At 39.6% G+C, this 18,605-nt stretch overlaps 1 protein-coding gene across 4 annotated transcripts in view; it reads left to right on the top strand.

Annotated features, from left to right (window-relative positions):
* Positions 1–18,605, top strand: part of Bmpr1a (bone morphogenetic protein receptor type 1A) — a 90,624-nt gene that overhangs the window by 25,119 nt on the left and 46,900 nt on the right. For 2 of the 4 annotated variants that reach the window (XM_029468796.1, XM_021181625.2), the window contains exon 2: positions 17,701–17,814. The gene's annotated coding sequence lies outside the window, so the exon portion shown is untranslated. Of the gene's footprint in view, positions 1–17,697; positions 17,815–18,605 lie in introns of all 4 variants that reach the window. The other 2 variants (XM_029468794.1, XM_029468795.1) reach the window with 1 other exon arrangement.

Genomic DNA, 18,605 nt, shown 5'->3' with positions numbered 1-18,605 from the left:
AGCTCCGGGGTTCTGGTTAGTACATCATGTTGTTCCAACAATAGGGTTGCAGATCCCTTTAGCTCCTTGGGTACTTTCTCTAGCTTCTCCATTGGCAGAAATAGATCTTATAGCATCACTTTAAGTTTCTGAAATGTATGTAATTGAAAAGACTCATTAGTATTTCTGCCTGGAAGAAAGTTATTCACACCCCTATATACCTCCCCAAATCACAGACCTAGAGGTTGCAAACCAGTGACCTAGCAGTTGGATTTGACTGGCCAGCATCTTGCTGTCTCTCCTTTTCCCATGTGCACATGTTTTTGAGACAGGGTCTTACAACGTAACCCTGCAGGCCTCACACTCACAGGTGTCTGGCTGCTTTTGTCTGCCAGTGTGCCAGCATGCCTCGCTGTTTCAATTGTGGGGGTTTTGTAGCCTGTCTTTGCCTTCCTTGTGGATTCTTTTTCCTTCCTCTCTTCTTTACTCCTTTTCCACCCGTTCAACGCCCTAACAGGACATAAGAGAGAAAAAAGAATAGAGAGGAAAGGACATGACTAGAAGGAAAGGGAGAAGAGACGAGAGTTTTGACATAGAATAATGTGGGTGCGTGTTCAATTTTTATTGTTGTTTTTATTTTTGTTTTTGTTCTTTTGAGACAGGGTCTTTCTCTGTTAGAAACCCTGGCTGTTCGCTGGCCTCATACTCACAGTTCATTTGACTGCCTCTGCTAAAACCAAAGATGCCACCTTGCTCGGCTAGAATATTATATTCAAATAAACATTTCTACCCCTTCCTACAGAACAAAGCTTGACTTATAAAGTGATTGGACCTTTGGAGGTTCAAATAAAACGTAGATTCAGTAGTCAGTGATTGGAAGGGGAAATTTTTTTTTTTAACTTTGAAGTATGTTGTATTTAAGTTTTTTTAAAACTTTTGCAAAGGGTTTGTTTGTTTGTTTGATTGATTGATTTTTTTCAATACTTTTCTCAGTTGTCACTAACCACAAAAGTATAACTTTGAATAAACCCACCCCTTCTCTCCCCACTCTTCCCCTCTCTACCTCTTTTCAAGACAATTTTTGTGTAGTCTTTTCTGGCCTAGAACTTGCTATGTAGAACAGGCTGGCCTCTGCCTTGAATTCACAGAGATCTGCCTGCCTCTTCCCTGCCTCTTCTTTTTTTAAAAAGGTGGCTAGAGTTAGAGTTGACGGATCTTCAAAAACAAAGTATACACTTGATTGAAAAGGGTATCTTGAGAAAGGATCCTATCAGAATGTTTGAATTTACTTTTATGTCTGACTCTATGGTCTATTGGTAAGATTTTGAAGGCCTAGATGAATGACTGGAAGGTAAAATAAAGGGTGTTAGTAGAAGATTAAAAATTACAGAGGAATGTAATAAAGAAAAAGCTAGTCTGTCAGCTGGGTGGTGGTGGTGCACACCTTTAATCCCAGCACTTGGGAGACAGAAGCAGGCAGAGCTCTTGAGTCTGAGGCCAGCCTGGTCTACAGAGTTCCAGGATGGCCAGTGCTACACAGAGAAGCCCTCTCTGGGGCTGTTATTTGGTTGAATTCTGTATTATTTTAATGGCCTTCCAGATCTGTTGGGAGATACTAGAATGAATTGAGAGGCACAAAAGCAGCTTCATATAATACTTCCTCAAATGTTTGAGAAAGGTTTTCTTTCTCACTGAAAAAAATTAAATTACATATAGTGTGTATCTGTTTTCATGGGAGTGATTTCTTTCCTTCTAGTATGTGGGGCCTGGGGATTAAATTCAGCTTGTCTACCTTGGCAACACGTGTCTTTACCTACTGAGGCATGTCACTGGTTCCTCTCTGTGAAGGAACATTTCTCAGAATGTAGATGTGTTTCAGGATCTAGTTGTGTTTCTACACACACACACACACACACACACACACACACACTTTTTTATTTTAATTAATTAATTAATCTATTTATTTATTTATTGGTTGTCTAGGTTTTGAGACAGTATTGAATGTAATTCTTTGTTTTTTTCTATAGCAAGGAGTATTTCCCCATCAATCTTTTAAAGGCCTTTTGTGTTTTCTGTAATTTAAATGATGTACGTTTTGGTGTAAGCTAGTTACAGTTGGGTTCTTCTCTGCTTCTTTTCTAAATGGGGTGGATTACGCTAGCACCCTTCTCTTGCAAGGATAGCGCTGTCCCTTTTTCAGAATATTTGGAACCTGATAAAATCCTAGTGGGCTCACCTCTGCTAACTAATTCACCTTATTAAGAAGAAAAGAATGTTCCTGTTTGGTGTTGTGGTATAAAACTGCACTGACACAGAAAGATTGCCATGAGTTCAGGAGCAACCTATGTAAGAGATCCTGTTGTTTCCTTAACACCCAGAAAGAAAAAGGTCTAGCATATTTCAAAATGGTTCCTTTCCACCTTCTTCTTCCTAGAAGGATGAGAGAGAGTACCTACTTTGTAAACCTAGCCCTGACTGCATGAGCCTCCTCTCCACCCTTTAGGGTGCTTCTTGTTGACAGCACCTCACGTTTGTTTCCCTATCCTGGCGCTGGCTGCTGAGGAATTGTATTTATGAGTTTCTGCTCTGGTAAATTGTGATCCTCTACATATAGTTGTCTGTCTCTAATTTTGGGAACAGTGGTTTACCCCGCAACATTACTATTCTGATAGATCTTAAGAGAGTTGTTGACTTTCAGTTTGGTCAGCTTTTTAATTGTTAAGTCTGAGTGGTGGTTTCCAAGCAAATTACATGCTGGACTAGAAACTCAAAGTTGGTATTTTCTTTTTGGACTGTAAATTTAAGTACAATAGATGTTTTTAAATTAGGTAATTATTCTGTAATTTGTAGTACTCAGATTTTATAATAGAAATTTTAAGGCATTCTCTTCAACATATGTCTTTTATTAAGGTAGTTCCTGGTTTAGAAGGCAGGAATTACTTCCAGAAGTATTTATTGACTGCATCAAGATTTATCGTGCCTTTAGTGGTGTCTGAGGTTGCATGTTACCATACAAAACTATACTGTACTTCTATGGCATTCTGATAGAACCTTTCAGACACCCAAATCAGTCCAGTTTTATCATTAACAGTACTATCATTTATATATTTACCACATACCTGTTCACCTGCTATTCTGATACCTTCATCTGATTTAACTTTCTTCAGGGGATGGAGTCACGTTACATGTCTAGGCTGCTTTTGAAATCCTTGGTGCAGATGTTCTTACCGAGGTCTTCAGGCTTAGCTGGGATACGGGTACATGTTACCCAGTCTGACTTCAGCTCACTGTTTTATGTATTGCAAATTAAGTTGCTAACGTTAGATATCTCAGCAGATACATCATTAGTTTTGAGGTAAACATTTATTTTCATCTTTAGGGAAGACTTTTTAAGTTGGTTAAGTGAAGTTAAAAAATATACCTTTACTTCTGGCAGTTTTATTCCCTTAAAAGTAGTTCAAATGTTCAAAAAGTAGAGGAAACATTCTTTCATAAAATACACTTAATGCTCACATTTTTTGATGTTTGTACTAGTGAAATGACAACTTATATTTGTCCCAACACCTGTGTGTTGTGGGTATGCATAGCACCTCTATTCACAGTTACTTCAAACTGGGAGCAGGGTCTGTGATCTTTTGTAGACAGATGGGGAACTGGTACATCTACACCATGAACTGCTCCTGAGGATCAACACTCCACCCAAGACCTAGTACTTGTGTAGACCCAGTTCTATAAAGTGGAAGAGTGTTTGTGGAACAAGGTCTTGCTATATAATAGCCCTGCCTCTCCTCAAACTCATAATCCTCCTGTGTGTTGGGATCAAAGATGTGTGCCACCATATCCTGCTAGGAAGAATGTTTCTTAACGGGAGTCATTGTTGTGAAGTTCAGTTAGAGTATGTGTGAAGCCTATTTTTAAATTAAGAAGTGCTATAGTTCTATTAACACCTTCCTTTTTGTTGTTGCTATCATTTTCTTAAATGTGCATGCAAAAGAAATTATTCCTTTATAGTGCCTCTGGAGTTTCAGTTTAATTTGTAGTCTAATTTTTGGTTTCCTAAATCTCTTGTCTTTTCCCTCTCTTCTTTATTCCAGATTATTCATGGTCATTCCTTCTACTCCTAATATCTACACTCCTGTTCTTGTTTCTCTTTTTTTTATCCTCCGCCCCCTCGCCTGCTTCCCTCCTTTTCCCCCATCCTTCCCTGTCTTCTTCTTGGGTCTCACTATGTAGACCCTGTCATTGTGAGATTCAGTGTTGGCATATGTCTATAGTTCTGTTTCTTTCTGTTGAGGATTAGTGTTCCATTAAATTTATGTGTTAAAGTTCATTTAAAACCCTTTGCTTATCAAAAGACATGGATTATTGGTGGCAGATGAGTGTAGATTGCTGTTTATAATCATATATAGGTTTTTCCTTTTACATAAGATTTCATTTCAGTAAATAAAAAATCTAGGAATGGCCAGTGAGATCAACCAGTGGCACTTGCTGCTAAGCCTAATTAGACCTAATCTGAGTTTCATTTCTCTGGGACCCACAAAATAAGAGAAGAGAATGTGTTCCCGAGAGTCACCCTTTACATCCACTTGCATGTCATGACATACCTGCGTCTTCCCCAATACGGAACTAAAGTAAACAGAACAATTTAGGAATCGTGTGCTAGTTTCTCCCTCTCCCACAGAGAGAGAGAGAGAGAGAGAGAGAGAGAGAGAGAGAGAGAGAGAGAGAGAGAGAGAGAGAGAGAGNAGAGAGAGAGAGAGAGAGAGAGAGAGAGAGAGAGAGAGAGAGAGAGAGAGAGCGAGAGAGAGCGCGAGAGAGCGCGAGAGAGCGCGAGAGAGAGCGCGCGCCCATCTGTGTCTTCTGGCCTCAGACTTGTGGTGATTTTGACATAGATGTTTGGGAACTAAATTTGGATTCTCTGTAAGATAAGCAAGTGCTCGTAACTCTTGAGCCGTCTCTAAAGTTAAAAAGAAAAGAAAAAGAAAAAACCCACCAAACAAAAGCAGTGCATATATGTAGAAACCTTACATTTTAAAATAATGATTTGAAGTATAGTATAATTAATATATAAACAAATGCAGTGGTTTATTATCATAGTATCCAGTATATATAATTATATTATTATACCATTTATATGATTGGCAGTTTAATAGTTTTTTTCCACCAGTAGTGTCACAAACACATGAATGGTACATTGCACTAGCTCTGTTGTAAAAGTCAAAGGCTATAACTACACAAGTTTTCAGCTCTTTATAGGGCCACTTTTATGTATGCAGAACATTGTTGACAGAGTAGAACAATATATATTACCTTTTTTTTTAAGCTTATTCATTGATGAATACTTGGGTTGCTTTTGCATTTTAGCCCTGTTGCATAATACCTATTATGCACACAGTTGTAAAAATAAGAAAGTACTACAAACAGTTGTACATCCGCATATTGGGATTTATAAGAAAAGGAGTGATTCTAGAAACATAAAAGCTAACAAGAGTGGCTCATGGGAAAACGAGAATCTGAGTTGATTAAGGAGAGTGAATGGGGAATTAAGTCTCCTCACAGAGTGACCCTGGGCCTAATGTCTTTACTGCTGAGCTTCTACCCAACAAAGCAGGAGCACCACCAGGCCCTGTCAGACTTCTCCAGAGAAGAGGAGGGAATACCCAGGTCATTCTGAGACCAACATTACCTTACATATCAAAGCCAAAAGAAGGCAGTGCCAGAAAAGTATGTACAAATATCACTCATGGACACCGGTTTAAAATCCTGAGTAGAGGAACTGGCAAACCTTCCCCTGCCTGATCTTTAGATTTCTTTCAGTTGAGTTATCTGTTTGTTATGAAATGTGCAAAATGTACAAAGGTGAAGTGTCAGAGGAGTTTTCCTAAGTGAGGGCAGTGGTGCATACACAGTGCATACAAAGTAGTGTGTACACAGTGATCACCAAATAGTTGCAGGTCAGGAGTATTGCTGTTCATGACACCCACACACCCGCATACCCACACACCCACACCAACACACCCGCACACCATTTGTTGAGGAAGTCGTTTGAGTCAGATTATGAACTTGAGAACTAACATACCTAAACTTCTAAACATACCCAAAATCCTGTATCTGCTATCTCCTTGGTCAGACTCCATTAAAAAAAAAATTACTTAACCATATTGAAATCTAGCTAGGTAATTGAGCTGGCTAGTCATTTGTCAACTTGATAAAAGCTAGAGCTGTCTATAAAGAGGGAACCTCTCCAGCTGTGGGCATTTTCTTAGTGATCAATAGGCCCAGCCCATTGTGGGTGGTGACATCCCTGGATTGGTTGTCCTGGATTCTCAAGGTAGCAAGCTGAACAAGTCATGAGGAACAAGCCAGTTAGCAGCAGCCTCTGCAAAACCTCTGCATCAGCTCCTGCTTCCAGGCTTCTGCCCTGTTTGAGTTTCTGTCTTGACTTCCTTTGATGACAACAGTATAGAAGTGTAAGCCAAATGAACCCTGTCTTCCCCACCTCGTGTTTTGATCGTGATGTTTTGTTGCAGCAATACAAACCCTAACTACGACAGTAATAAAGTAGGATACCGTTTTCAAGAAGACATTTTGGTGGAGGTTGTGGCACATTTATTTATAACTACATCCCCAGGCCTAGATTAGGTCCTGGAAGACAGCACTTGAAAGTGATGAATAACATGGAATCATTTAGAAAATTAAATGGGATTGTGTATTACAAGACATTGGGCAACAAAATTATAAATTGTGTAAGGCTAGCCACAGGTTAAGTACCAGTTTCTATTCTGCTCTTCTATTTCTGCAAGTGGTCTCACACATACAATGAAAAACTTGATAGCTGGTTAATGTTTAAAAGCCAGCCTCCCTCCCTCCCTCCTTCCCTCCCTCTCTCCCTCCCTCCCTCCCTGTCTTTGTGTGTAGGTGTCAGTTCTCACTTTTCACCTTGTTTGAGACCAAGTCTCTCATTTGCTACTGCATACACTAGGCTAGCTGATCAAGCTTCCAGGGATGTTTTTGTTTCTGCCTCTGCTGTCTCCATAAGAGTGCTGTGATTACAGATACGGCTGCTGTGTTCAGGCATTTTGTGGGAATTCAGACTCAGGCATAGCAAGCACTTTACTCATGGTGTGCTCTCTCCAGCCCCAACCTACTTCTATTTCTAAAGATTTATCTATGTGTTTTCAAAAATGTCATGTTTCTTAATAGCTTGCCTATGTTTGGAAGCCTTTCAATTACAGGAAGTTAAAGATGTTTGCTATTTGAGGTTTCTAGAAAACTCTGGTATTAAAATTTGCTTGAACCCTGGTGCTTCCTTTGACCATGTAGCTCATCTTCTAAATGTAAGAAGTAGGAAGGCTATTGTGGTTATTGTCTTTATGATTACAGTAAGGTAGTAACAGTCCCTAGACAGACCTGTATTCTCTAGTTACCACCTTTTTTGTTTGTTTGTTTTTAGTACAGGAGGCCAAACCTAGGGCCTCTGTGTGCTAGACAAGCATTCTATCACTGAGCTACACCTTGAGATTTGGATTTCCTAGTCTTTTTTTTTGTTTTGTTTTTTGTTTTTTTTTTTTTCGAGACGGTTTCTCTGTGTAGCCCTGGCTGTCCTTGAACTCACTCTGTAGACCAGGCTGGCCTCGAACTCAGAAATCCTCCTGCCTCTGCCTCCCAAGTGCTGGGATTAAAGTCATGCGCCACCACCGTCCAGTGGATTTTCTAGTCTTAGTGAGTGGCATAATCTATGTTACCAACTGTGGGACAACAATTTGCAGCTGCTCCTTCCAGTATGTTGTTTTGTATGGTGTGGATTGTTTCCATAATTCCTGACCATGTGATCAGAGAGATCGTTCTACCATCTCTGGGAAAAAGTTTTCCAGCAACTTTCCCTCACTGTTCCCTGCTTGTTACTCTACACCTCATTCCTATTCTTTTGATTTTAGAAGATGACTTCACTTCCTACTTCAACAATCTTGAGGCTACCAAATTATTGTCAGTTTTATTTCTTTCCACTTTACTCCCAAGATTTTCATTGTAAATCCTTTTTTTCTCTCCTGCTTAACAGTTTTCCTTTAATTTTTTTAAAAAGGATTTGTTTTATTTATATGTGTGCAACTGACTTTATGTGTACCATGGAGTTCAGAATAAGGCATTGATTGGATCCCCTGGAACTGGGGGCCCATGCAGTAATGAAGTGCCCTGTGGGTTCTAGGAGCCGAACTGAGGACCTCTAAGAGCAACAAGCTCTCTTAACTACTGAGTCAACTCTAGCCTCTCTCTGACTTTTAAATTTTCATGGTGTATATTCCTTGTACATGGAAAGTGTTAAATGAGGACATTTTCATACGGCTATGTGTTGTACACCAAGTATATGTCCTCCATACTCCCATCTGTGCCTTCTCCTTGTCCCCTAGACAACTTCTCCTCGACATGTTGGGACATGCCATATAGATACATATCTATAAAATAAGGAACCACAAAAATGATAAAACACAAAATACATAGTTTGTGAGACATGTAATTCACTTAATGATTTTTCCATGTTTGCATCCATTTTCCTGCAAAAAGCTAATTCTAAAAAAATTTGATGATGAATATGTGCCACATATTTTTTGACCCGTTTCCTTGTTGCTGATGCCTGTGTTGGTTCTGTAGCTTAGCTATTGTTAATAGTGTTGCAGGCATCTCTGTGACATGTTGCTTTGGAGTCTTCTGAGTAAATAAATACACAGGAGTGACATAGCTGGGTTGCATGGTTGAACTATTGTTTTAGGGTTTTTAGGGCCTGCCATACTGCTTTCCATTGCTGGACTAGTTTAGTTTCCCACCAACAGTGCATGAGGGTTCCCTTTTATCCAACTCCTTAAATGACTACCATTGATTGGTGTGGAGTCTCTGTCTAGTCTCTGATGTCTCATGAGGTTGTCTATAGTATAGAATGAATAGGTATGCTTCTCTAATAGGTTACTTAAGGAACCGAACAAGACAATGAATCTGTAGAACTTAACACATAGAACTGGCACGGTGTTCAGTAAATGGGGCTCAGTATTATCTGTCACTGTTGCCAGGCCATTGTTCTTGTTTGTTTTTCCCAGACAGGGTTTCCTTGTATACCCTTGACTGACCTAGAATTCACTTTGTAGACTAGTCTGGCCTTGAACTTACAGAATTCTCTACCTTCTAAGTTCTGGGATTAAAGACATGTACAACTATCACAAGTGCCATGGCTTTGTTCTTAAGCCAGCCGAAAATGTTTGATTCAGCACTGTTACTAATTCCTGAGTGGTGTTTCTGTCATTGCTTGGATGCATTCTGAGAATGCTAGTAGTTGACTGTACTTAGAAGTGTTTGCTGTTTGACTGGTAATATTTTAAGAGTGGTTACTTTTCTGGCTCCTTTGATCCAGTAGTTCAAGGTCAGAGGGTTGCAGCATGTAGCAACAGAGGCAGGATTTGAACCTTGGATCTCATGTTGACTGTCGAGTTCCGTGCTCTGTTTCTTTTTTTTTTTTAAAGGTGTATTTATTTATTATATGTAAGTACACTGTAGCTGTCTTCAGACACTCCAGAAGAGGGCGCCAGATATTGTTACGGATGGTTGTGAGCCACCATGTGGTTGCTGGGATTTGAACTCTGGACCTTCGGAAGAGCAGTCGGGTGCTCTTACCCACTGAGCCATCTCACCAGCCCCCATGCTCTGTTTCTTGTGTCCATCACTACTCTGCTTCCCAAAAGAACTGCACGTGCACCACAGCTGTTGTGGTGCCTTAGCTGTTCGGTGCTTCTGTGTGGACATGGGCTGTGAGGTTTTTAACGCTGTTTGAAGGATACTTCAGTGGATGGTGATGTCTGCTGTGAACATGGGCCTCTGAGTGCATATGGGTTATTGTTTGTTTGTCTGTCTGTCTGTCTGTCTGTCTGTAAGGTGTGCAGGTACCCACAGAGGCCAGAAGAGAGTGTCATATCCCCAAAGGTTGGACTTGTAGGCAGTTGTGAACAGCTAATGTGGGTATTAGAAATAGAGCTCTGGTCCTCTCTGGAAGAACCACAAGGACTCAATCTCTGAGCCACCTTTCTAGCCCTGTTGGTGTGTTTATCTGTGTCAGAGACACATTGATGGTTCTTCTCCACTAGCTTAGAATCTGAACCCTGAGTGGACCTAGAACCCATCAGAAGGCAACCTTATCTTCTTGGTGTTCATGTGAACCCACTTCACTTTCTCCTTATGGCTTGATGACTCATGTTCATTTAATGGAGCTTGCTAGCAGGAAACTGTCTAAAATATTAAAACATTTCTACAGTATCTATAGAAGTACCATAGAATTAACAATTGACACATGTTTTTAAATTTTCTCTTATTGTCTCATTTTCTGGTTGATAGTAGTTCTTTTATGAAATTCAAGCATAGTGATCCTTACAAATTTAGCCCCAGAGAACATGGCATGGTTTTTGCAAGTTCAGTAGTTCCCTGGCAGGTAGTTGGATTATGTGTATTATGTTGGGATAGTTGCTTCTAATTATCTGTCTGAAACTCTCCCAAGACTTGTTGCTTCCTTATGAAATCTTGATCGCCCTAGCTGCTGCTCATCCTGTATACAGGCTCCTCCCTTAGGCATGTGACTCACTGTTTGAAAGCTGGGACAGTACAGTCATTAAGTACTTGCCCCTCATTATATAGAGATGAGAATTTAATGTAGGCTTCCTATCTAACACTGTTTCCCAAGTGTTTACCCCTCTGTTGACATGTAGCAGGCACTCCTCTACCTCACCTTCTGAAGAAGTCTCTGCACTGGTTTGTCCCCCTTGTCAGAAGGGATTAGTTTGCATATCCCTATATAAGGGATGGATTTTATAAGGGTCAGTTAGCAGAAAATAGCTTTATTTTCTGTAGTATTTTTATGTTTGGGGGGGTTTCGAGACAGGGTTTCTCTGTGTAGCTTTGACTGTCCTGGAACTCTCTCTGTAGACCAGACTGGCCTTGAACATAGAAATCCGCCTGCCTCTACCTTTTTTTTTTTTTAAGATTTATTTATTATTATATGTAAGTACACTGTAGCTGTCTTCAGACACACCAGAAGAGGTGTGTCAGATCTCATTACGGATGGTTGTGAGCCACCATATGGTTGCTGGGATTTGAACTCCGGACCTTCGGAAAAGCAGTCAGTGCTCTTAACCGCTGAGCCATCTCTCCAGCCCCCTGCCTCTATCTTCTTAGTGCTGGGACTAAAGGCATGTTCCACCACCACCCATCTTTAAAAAAATTAGTTGTACTTCATTAGAAAATAAGTCTATTATGAGGAGGAAGTTTGAATTCTTCTGTTCTCTGAATAGGACATTTAGAAATAATTGCACTTGGCTTGGTGGCACACAGCTGTAATCCTGGCATTTTAGAGTATGATGCCAGGGGATAAGTTTATTATCCTGGGCAACTTCACTTAAAAGTTCAGGTTCAAAGTGAGGTCCTGTTTAAAAAGAAACCCAAAGGAGAGAACAGAGGGAGGGTGGGTTTTAATGCGTTGGTATAGTTATATCTCATCCCTCAATATCAAGTAAAATCTTTGTATGTTAAGTGTAAAATAAACAAACTGACCCCCATCTCCGATGCCCTTGCCTCGTGATTGCTTATTACACATAGTTGTGTGATCCATCTCCCCCCCCCCCCCCCCCCCCCGCAAAGTGAATAGAACATTACTTCATTCCAGATAGGGAGCATGCCACAAATGAAAGAAAGAGTGCCACCCAAGTTTGGTGAACCAGTGAGCCTATTGGGGTTACTCAGGAACATGGCCAAGACTTAACAGAAGAGCTACATCACTGCAGTTCTCTGGGAACAGTTTCTTACTGCTTATTATGAAACTCTTGGTGAGGAGCTTCGTAAGTCTTGTAAGTTTTGTAAGCTTCCTAAGTCTTATGAATTTCCCTTCTCTCTGCAGGATCAATATTCTAATTAGGAAGACATAGTAATACAACAGAAGCATAGGCATAATCTTTAATATTTTAAGAGCAATTTAAATTTTTAATCAATTTATAAGGAATATTTTGGGGTTAAAGATACGGCTTTGTGGTTAAGGGTACGCTCTACTCTTCCAGATGACCTTGGTTTGATTCCCAAAACCCACATAACTATTCATAACCATCCATAACTGCAGATGCACTCTTGGGGCTTTAGAACTCATTCCTGGTGACCTCATTTTATTGTAGTCTTTTGGTATTTTCAGCATTGGTACTTTTCATAAATTTAATTACAGTACTAATTACAAGTTTCTTTATGATTAGGAACGTCCAGCAGTGGATGTTGCACTTAGTAGTCTAGAATTACTTTCTAGTGATTTTTTTTTTGGATAGTAGAAATTTTACTGTCTTGTAGCTCTATTCATAGAATCTTGTTTGATGGTGCATTTACATCTTAGCTAATAATAAATACCATTGATAATTTCTTAAACTCTTTACAGAAAAAGGGTGGTATGTATTTCTCTACTGACTCTGTTTAATGGGAAAGGAAAGATGATTATCAAGTATGCTAACTTATATAGAAAAATTAGGGTTGCAGGGTAAATTGAAGCGGAGAGGTGGTTTTGTGGGACTGGCTCTGCTGCAAGTTTCCCCTAGTGCAGCTGGCATTCATCAGGAGTAGGTAGAGGAGGGGCGAGAGCAGAAGGGCACGGAGCTATCCTTAGTGAAGACAGAAGACTCAAAGTTGGCACAGGAGTTGCTGCAGGTTTCTTTAGTTTTGTGCTACAAGGGCTCCTTATTCCACTAGAAAGCAGAAGCCATTGTGGCACTGAAGTTCCCTTGAATGTTTTCTTTGTAATTTAAAAAAAAAAAAAAAAAGCTGGGTGTAGTGTACACCTTTAATACCAGCATTTATGAGGCAGGAGCAAGTGGAACTTGGTGTGTAAGAGGCCATCCTGGTCTACATAGTAAGTTCCAGAACAGCCAGAGCTGCATAGTGAGACCCTGTCTCAAAAAATGTATCTTTATATGTCTGTGTGAAGGTATGGCATATGTGTGCAGTGCCCATGGAGGATGGAAGAGAGAGAGTGTGGGTTCCCCTGGACCTGGAACTAGACATGGTTGTGAACTCCCTGAGGTGGATGTTGCAATCCAAACTCTGGTCTTCTGGGAAAGTAGTGAGCACTCTTTAACTGCAGAACCATGCCTCTAATTTCCCAGAGAAGACTCGTGAGGACCATTGCTGCAACAGCACTGCTTCAGAGGCTTGCTTTACAATAGAGGTGAGGGATTGAATTTATCTTCAAATGCAGCATGGGCCTAGTGGGTGTCTAGAGCAAGTCAGCAGGGTATGGGGGTTTATGAATGGAAAATGACTAAGAAGAAACTCACAGGCTAAACAGATATTTTGCTAAATCTGCATAACAGGATTTTTGCTGAAGTCAGGCCAGAGTCAGGGTGATAAAGCATCACTTGAAAGAATAGAGAGGAGAGAGGGACTTGATCAGATATGAGGTAATGGAAGGTCCTGCTAAGTTGGCTTAATTTAAGACTGGATTTTATGTGAAGGCAAACAGGTCTGCATGAAAGAAAATTTAGAGAAATTTGGTCAAGCAGAGAGCCTTTGTCATGTTTAGGATTACATGTGCTTGGGTGGGTGTTACTTAGGGTGTTTTAGGAAGCCGTGGATGGGAGAGACAGGCTCTTCCTATGTAGTCTAGACTGATGTGGAACACATCGTCCTCTTACCACAGCTTTCTGGTTACTAGAAATATAGGAGTGTCCCGTCATGGCCTGATAGACATGTCAGTTTAGTTTTAGAAGAAATTGCTAGGCAGGAGAGACAGCTGGGGGTGGGGTTGAAGAATATTTAAGAGCACTTGTTGCTCTTGCTGAGGACTAAAGTTCAAGTCCCAGGAGTAACCACATGGCAGCTCACCACTGTCTAGAACTCCAGTTCTAAGAAATCCAACACTCTCTCCTAGCCTTTATGTATATCAGGCAGGTACATGGTGCATACATGCAAACAGAACACTCATACACGTAAAATAAATTAAAATGAAAAAAAAATGCCAAGCTCTTGTCCAAAATGGGGGTGCTATTTTGCATGTTCATCAACTATATTTGAGAAAATCCATTTTTTCACATTTTGCCAGTATTTAGCCACTGTGTGAATTTATCTGTCCTTATAGGTGTGTAGTGATATCTCTATATTAATTTGTATTTCTTATAACTAGTAGTCTTTTATTTACTTATTTGCCATTCATATGACCTCTTAGTAAGAATTTTGTCACTTACAAAAACTATTTTCTTAATGAATGTTTTTTCTTTCCACTGTTGAATTTGGTTGGTTTTTCCAGTGCTAGATGTTGAACCTAGAGCCATGTTGGTTCTACAAGCACTCTACCACTGAACTGCACTTCCCCCAACCCCCGTTGTTGAGCTTTGATGTGACTTCATATATTCTTGATGAGTCTTTCTTACTTGTGTACTTTGTAAATATATTCTCCAAGTTTGTATCTTGCTCTTTCCCTTCTTAAAAAGATCTCTTGTAAAGTAGGTGTTTTAAATCTTAAGTTATCAGTGTAGTTTAACCACCACTAGTGCCTGGGTGTGTTTATAGTAGTAATAAGAGTATTTGCTGGGGCTGGAGAGATGGCTCAGTGGTTAAGAGCACCAACTGCTCTTCCAGAGGTCCTGAGTTCAATTCCCAGCAACCACATGGTGGCTCACAACCATCTGTAATGGGATCTGATGCCCTCTTCTCCTGTGTCTGAAGACAGTGACAGTGTACCCACATATATGAAATCAATATGGCCGGAGTGAGCAGGGCCAGAGTCGGGGGAAGAGTATTTGCTAAGCATGTGCCAGGTCCTGGATTCAATTCCCAGTACCACAAAAATAAACCAATGGAAATCCATTACCCCTACAGAAACTCAAGAATAAACACTAGTATGCATAATACAATTGTTATTGACCCTAAGTGTCTAAATGTTACTAGTAATTCTTGTATTAAGGTTTGTTTTATACAGTACAGCATAAATCCATCTAAGCAGAAACTTAAAATTACTTTAAGTTTCTCTATTTTAACATGCTTGAAAATTTTAGCCCAAAATCTTTGGTTAAAAAATTACATTTGTTTGGTGTTTGTCTTGTTGTTGTTAATTTCAGTTCATTTTTGTATGTTTTTGTTGTGTGCATGGGCATGTGCCACAAGTGTGGAGGTTAGAGGGAAACTTGCAGGAGTCAATTTTCTCTTTCTGATATGTGGGTTCTGCGGATTGAACTCAGGTTTCTAGGCTTGGCAAGCAAGCACCTGCTTGCTGAGCCATTTTACCAATCCCAGTGTTTGATTTTTTTTTTTTATAAGTTCCCTTTTTGAACACAAGGTTAAACTTGAACACGTGAACATTCACGAGTGAGGAAGGATGTGTGGACAGGGAGGGGGGTATATTGTGGGACACACTACAGCTTCCAGGAGATGTTTTCTGTTTTGTTTGTGTGTTTTTTATTGGGGAAGGGTTTGTAAGGGTGGATATGAGGGAATGGAGAGATGCATGATGTGAAACTCTTAAGTCAATAAAAAGCTATTAAAAAAAAAAAGAAAAGAAAAAAAAGCCAAAAACTTGTGAACACATATTTACAGTGCTAACAGTGACCTAGTAAGTTAAGTGATTTGGACCATTTTGCGTATGTAAGTCCTGTATCTGTGCTTGTATTTATAGAGGTCCTTCTGCAGTGTTTGGATTTCTCGTATACTGTAAAAACTGATCTGCAGACCTGTACTGTGAAGCAAATCTCACTGTCTTTTTTTACTTCTGAGGGACAGAAAGATTTTCTCAGTAGGCTGTAAGATTAGGTTTGTTTGTTAAGATTTATTTTAGTGAGTGTTTTGCTTGTATGTATGACTGTGCATCACATGAATTCTTGGTGCCTGAGGTCAGAAGGAGAGGTCAAATCCCCTGGAACTGGAGTTACAGATGGTAGTGAACCGCCATGTGGGTGCTGGGAACTGAACCCAGGTTCTGGAAGAGAAGTCAGTGCTCTTACCTGTGAGCCATCTCTCCAGCCTCCAAGATTAACTTTTTAAATTTTTGCTTCTGAAATTATTTTTCTGTTATTCACCTATGAGAGTATAACAGGAGACTAAATAATTTTGACTTTGAATTATGGTATATTTGGACATTGGGGGTGGATAATGTGTTTCTTCTCTTTTAAAAAATTAATTTTAAATTTAGCCTAAAACTCAAATCTTTCTTAGCTGTGAAGAAATGTTATAATAATTAGTGTTGTAATAAGCAATGGTTTGCGTGTTATTCGTCATTTAATCCATTGCAATTATCTGGTAAAGTGTTTAAATAAAGGTACATCAATGGCCTCTTTTTACTTTTATGTAGGTTAATGTAACAGTGATTATCTCACTTCTGTTTGGAGTGGACTCAAAGGCCCTCCAACCCCCTAAATGATTTTAGAGTAAACTTTGTGCTGTTTCTCAAGTATTATATATACACGTGTGTGTGTGTGTGTGTGTGTGTGTGTGTGGTTTATTTATTTAATCGACTTAGGGGAAATTTTTCTAAGATATAAAGATTTTGGATTAAAAAAATAAAAACAACCCTTCAAATCTATTTTTCTCTTCCTTCATTTCTTTTTTTTTTTTTTTTTTTTTGGTTTTTTCGAGACAGGGTTTCTCTGTGTAGCCCTGGCTGTCCTGGCACTCACTTTGTAGACCAGGCTGGCCTCGAACTCAGAAATCCGCCTGCCTCTGCCTCCCGAGTGCTGGGATTAAAGGCGTGCGCCACCACGCCCGGCTCTTCCTTCATTTCTTAGTGACATTCTAAGAGTAGATTTGAAAACTGCTGGGGCCTGGTTATGTTGTGGATAATGATAGCATTGAGAGGACCCAAGAAGGCTCCTAAGTGCAGACAGTGTTACTAATAGCTGTCAGGGTCTGCTCATTTCTTGGACAATGAAAGATTTCGCTGTGGCAGCCCATCTGCTGAGTGGACTCTTAAAGACGATTGCTGTCTTCTATGTTGGACTGGTCTTGAGTTGCCCCAGGTGATGTGAATTTAGTTATTATTGCCAAGACTGTCAGACCTCAGCATATGTCATATTGAATGGTCTGAAGACAAAAGGATTGACCTTGTGATAGGATATAGTTATATTCATATTGCTTTTGAAATTTTCCTTCTGTATGAAACATAGTACTTTTCCTCTTTGAAGTTTTAATTTAAAAAAAATTCAATGAAATTGTTTTAAATCTTTACGCTAGGCAGGGGGATGATGATGAGTCCCAGGACAGCCCTGGAGTCCATAGTGTAAGTGAGCATGTATATTTTAAAATAAATTAAAAATTGTTATTGTTTGCCACCTTGCATTTTTGTAAATGTCCCTTGAAGCAGTAGGGTCTTTAAGGACAGTGTTAGTGTGTATGGACCCCCTCCGTATTAAACAAATAAAAAATTTCAGGCAGTCTACAAGAAAGGGAAAAGTGAGATTGCAAGAAAATTGTTTCGTGTTCTTTTAGTTGATTTGTTTTTAATTGGTATTGTTCATTAAAACCTAAGTTTAACATAAACATTTGTAGCTAATTGCCTCGAAGATCGCACTGTGTCATTTCCCAAAGTACTGTATCTTCTTTGGCTAGTAATTGTTCATTGACTTTACTTTGAAAATGAATAATTTTACCTATGAAAAAATTTTAGTGCTCTTTTACACATTTTATTCTGACATTAAAAGCTTTTTCTTAAATAAGTTTTTTTTTTTAAAGCAGATTTATGAAAATATGCATCGCTTTGATACTGTCTTGGAATTCATGAGATGGAAGCATAGGTCAAAGCTGTTTGGAGAAATTGGAACTACAGTTTTATCTAGCCACATCTCTGAGGTAAGGAAAAGATTAAAGAAAATTAAGTCATTAAAAAATGCTTTCTTTATCACTGAAGGCAGACTGTGTGTACTGTGTCCACAAAAATCTTCACTTGTGGTCCTTTAGTGTCCTCGTAACACCAGAGCTTTGTGTTAACTATTCAGCTCCTTGAATCACCTTCCTTACAAATTAATAATTTTAATATATTTTTGTGTTACAAATAGGTGGTAACCTATTAAGAACTGCCTTGAGATCCAGTTTTGTCTGTGTTAGTCAGCTTCCCTTAGTGTCATGAGGCATCTGCGGTAATTAACTTATAAAGAGGAAAGATTTATTTTGGCTTAGAATTCTGAGTGGCCTTGTTGCTTTGGACCTCTAGCAATGCAGCACATCATGGCAGGAGTCCGAGGCACAGCAGATCACTAACCTCCCAAGCACCCAGTTCCAGAGGAAGGCTGGCTCCAGTGTCCTTTGCAGAAGCACACCCTCACTGACCTGATTGCACTGTCTCACAGTTGTGCTTCCCTGCACCCCAGGCCTTACTCCTGTACCGGCAGGGGATATTCAGCTAAACCACAGTGTTAACAGTCTTTTGATAGTCTTCAGTGACATAGGCTTTAGTGATAACTTTGTCCTTCATTTGGATGACTTGTGTACTACCATATAGTTGTAACTGTTAATAAGGTAATTTCTAATCTAGGTGATTCAGAAACCATTTCTTTCATTTTAAAGAGATTACACAAGAGACACAAAACTGTAAGCAACATACATGAAAGTCTTTCACGACCAACTCCATTGTTCTTCTCCCT

Source organism: Mus caroli, chromosome 14, assembly GCF_900094665.2.
Source record: "Mus caroli chromosome 14, CAROLI_EIJ_v1.1, whole genome shotgun sequence".
NCBI lineage: Eukaryota > Metazoa > Chordata > Mammalia > Rodentia > Muridae > Mus > Mus caroli.
Note: the sequence above shows the minus strand (reverse complement) of the source record. Positions and strands in the feature narration are given on the sequence as shown.